The following is a 4,229-nucleotide window of genomic DNA, read 5'->3' on the forward strand; positions in this document are numbered from 1 at the left end:
AGAATCAAGCCTGTCTACAGACCTGTGGCTCCTCCATGGAGTCTAAATTTAGTTCTTTCAGTTCTTCAAGGGGTTCCGTTTGAACCTCTACATTCCATAGATATTAAGTTACTATCTTGGAAAGTTTTTTGTTTTTTTGTAGCTATTTCTTCTGCTAGAAGAGTTTCTGAATTGTCTGCTTTGCAGTGTAATTCACCCTATCTGGTGTTTCATACTGATAAGGTCGTTTTACGTACCAAACCTGGTTTTCTTCCAAAAGTGGTTTCCAATAAGAATATCAACCAGGAAATAGTTGTTCCTTCTCTGTGTCCTAATCCAGTTTCTAACAAGGAACGTCTGTTACACCATCTTGATGGGGTTCGTGCTTTAAAGTTTTATCTAAAAGCAACTAAAGGCTTCAGACAAACATCGTCCTTGTTTGTCTATTCTGGCAAGAGAAGTCAAAAGGAGACTGCGACCTCTCTGTCTTTCTGGCTGAAAAGCATCATCCGGTTGGCTTATGAGACTGCTGGAAGGCAGCCTCCTGAACGAATTACAGCTCACTCTACTAGAGCTGTGGCTTCCACATGGGCTTCCAAGAATGAGGCTTCTGTTGAACAGATTTGTAAGGCAGCGACTTGGTCTTCACTGCATACGTTTGCCAAATTTTACAAATTCATTACTTTTGCTTCTTCGGAGGCTATTTTTGGGAGAAAGGTTTTGCAAGCAGTGGTGCCTTCCGTTTAGGTAACCTGATTTGCTCCCTCCCTTCATCCGTGTCCTAAAGCTTTGGTATTGGTTCCCACAAGTAAGGATGAAGCCGTGGACCGGATACACCAATGTAGGAGAAAACAGAATTTATGTTTACCTGATAAATTTCTTTCTCCTACGGTGTATCCGGTCCACGGCCCGCCCTGGCATTTTGGTCAGGTTTAAATTTATTTTTTGTAAACTACAGTCACCACTGCACCTTATGGTTCTCCTTTTTCTCCTAACCATCGGTCGAATGACTAGGGGGGCGGAGCCTGAGGGGAGCTATATGGACAGCTCTGCTGTGTGCTCTCTTTGCCACTTCCTGTAGGGGAAGAGAATATCCCACAAGTAAGGATGAAGCCGTGGACCGGATACACCATAGGAGAAAGAAATTTATCAGGTAAACATATATTCTGTTTTTTCAATTTTTCAGACGTGAGGGCTTCCAGTAATAGATCTGTTGGCATCTCATCTAAACAAGGAACTTCCCAGGGGCCTATTCAGGTTCGGGGATCCTCAGGCGGAAGTAGTGTATGCATTAACACTTCCTTGGAATTATCAATCTGCCTATATTTTTTCATCTCTGGTTCTTCTTTTAATAGTGATTTTCAAAATCATCAGAGAGCAATCTTTGGTGTGGCTGGTGGCTTTAGCATGGCCACACAGGTTTTGGTATATGGTTCTTGTTCGGATGTTCAGTTGCCAATCTTGGTTACTTCCATTATGGCCAGACCTTATATCTTAACTTTCATTTTTTTCATCAGGAATTCTAATTATTAATTTGATGGTATGAAAATGTAATGCTTAGTACTTAGTCATAGGAGTTTCTCTGACTCAGTAAGTAATACTATGTTGCAGGCTCGTAAATCTGTGTCTAATAGGATTTATTATCGAGTTTGGAAGATTTACATCTCATGATGCTCTTCTTATGAATTCTCTTGGCATTCTTTTAGAATTCCTAGGATTTTATATTTTCTTAATAAGGTTTTGTCTGCATGTTCCTTGAAAGGACAAATCTCTGCTTTTCCTGTGCTGTTTCACAGTAAGAATTGCTAAATCTTTCTAATATTCTTTGTTTTGTTCAGGCTTTGGTTCGTATCAAGCCTGTCATTAAGCCAATTTCTCCTCTTTGGAGTCTTAATTTGATTCTGAAGGCTTTACAGGCTCTTCTGTTTGAGCATATGCTTTCTTTGGACATTAATTACTTTTATGGAAAGTATTGTTCTTTTTAGACATCTCCAACTAGAACAGTTTTAAATTATCTGTTTCTTGTGAATCTCTTTGTTCTGATTTTTCATCAGGATAAGGTGGTTTTGGCTGTCATTTCAATTTTCACCTAAAGTTGTGAATTCTAACAACATTAGTGGAGGAATTATTGTCTTTTCATTGTGTCTTAATCCTAAGAATTCTTTGGTAAGATTCTTACATTCTTTGGATGTGGTAAGAGTTTTGAAATGTTGAAGCTATTCAGATTTCAGACAGACTTCTAGTCTATTTGTTATCTTTTCTGGTTATAAGAAGGTCAGAAGGCTTCTGCCATTTCTTTGCCATCTTGGTTAAAGCTTTTGATTCATCATGCTTATTTGGAGTTGGGTTAATCCCCGTCTCAGAGGATTACGGCTCATTCTACTAGGTAAGTTTCTACTTCCTGGGCTTTTTAAGAATGAAGCTTCTGTTGATCAGATTTGCAAAGCAATGACTTGGTCTTCTTTGCATACTTTTACTAAATTCTACCATTTTGATGTTTTCTCTTCTTAGAAGCAGTTTTTGGTAGAATAGTACTTCAGGCAGCTGTTTCAGTTTGATTCTTCAGCTTATAATTTCAGTTTGATTCTTCAGCTTATAATTTCAGTTTGATTCTTCAGCTTATAATTTCAGTTTTTTTCATTTTAAAAATTGAAACTCTTGATTTGGGTAGTGGATTAATTTTTCAGCGGAATTGGCTGTCTTTATTTTATCCCTCCCTCTCTAGTGACTCTTGCATGGAAGTTCCACATCTTGGGTATCTGCTATCCCATATGTCACTAGCTCATGGGCTCTTGCTAATTACATGAAAGAAAACATAATTTATGTAAGAACTTACCTGATAAATTCATTTCTTTCATATTAGCAAGAGTCCATGAGGCCCACCCTTTTTTGTGGTGGTTATGATTTTTTTTTGTATAAAGCACAATTATTTCAATTCCTTATTTTTGATGCTTTCGCTCCTTTCTTATCACCCGTTAAACTGAATTGTGGGTGTGGTGAGGGGTGTATTTATAGGCATTTTAAGGTTTGGGAAACTTTGCCCCTCCTGGTAGGAATGTATATCCCATACGTCACTAGCTCATGGACTCTTACTAATATGAAAGAAATGAATTTATCAGGTATGTTCTTACATAAATTATGTTTTTTTGGCATTCTGAATTATATTTCTAGGCTAACCCCTTTATTTAAATTGTAGTAATAATAATAATCTGCTGCATTCCTCTTCGTAATCCACCTCACAAGAGCATTTTTGGGGTGATTTCTAGAGGTGTGCAGCAGGTTATTCTTTGAGATTGTTTTTCTGTATGTCCTGGTACTAATCCCCAACCCCCCCCCCCCCCCCCAAACATCTCCTTGGAGAGTGATATCCAAATTGTTGATTTCTTTTACAAGATACGACTCTCATTCTACAGTGGGGGGAGCCCACAATTGTCTTCTGTCTGCCATCCAAATTCCAGGAGTGGAAAATTGGGAAGCAGATTTTCTGAGCAGACAGACCTTTCATCATCCCGGGGAGTGGGCTCTTCATCAGGAAATGTTCTCTCAGATAACCATCAGGTGGGGGGTTCCAGAGTTGGATCTTATGGCGTCCTGCCAAAACTCCAAGGTTCCAAAGTAAGGTTCAAGGTCAAGAGATCATCAGGCCGTTCTGATAGATGCTCTAGCGGTTCCTTGGAGGTTTTTTCTGTCATATCTACTTCCTCCGTTTAGCTCTCCTTCCACGAGTCATTGCTTGTATCAAACAAGAGAGAACATTGGTGATCCTAATGGCTCCTGCATTGCCTTGCAAGATGTGGTTCGCGGATCTGGTAAGGATGTCATCTCTACCTCCTTGGAGGTTACCTCAGAGGAAAGACCTTCTAATTCAGGGTCCTTTCCTCCATCAAAACCTAGATTCTCTGAAGCTGACTACTTGGAGATTGAACGCCTAGTTCTGTATGGTTTTTCTAAAGCTGTCATTGAAACTATGATTTAGGCTGTTACTCTCAAGATTTACCATAAGATATGGCATAAATATCTTTGTTGGTGCAAATCTATGGGGCTTTCCTGGAGCCAGGTGACGATTCCCCGGATTTTGTCTTCAGGATGGCCTGGAAAAGGGTTTATCGGTTAGTACTCTAAAGGGTCAGATTTCTGCATTATCTATCCTTTTGCACAAACATCTGGCAGACTTACCAGATGTTCAGGCTTTTGTTCAGGCTCTGGTTAGAATCAGGCCTGTATTTAAACCTGTTGCTCCTCTTTGGAGC

This window comes from Bombina bombina, unplaced genomic scaffold (genome assembly GCF_027579735.1).
Source record: "Bombina bombina isolate aBomBom1 unplaced genomic scaffold, aBomBom1.pri scaffold_1297, whole genome shotgun sequence".
Taxonomy (NCBI): domain Eukaryota; kingdom Metazoa; phylum Chordata; class Amphibia; order Anura; family Bombinatoridae; genus Bombina; species Bombina bombina.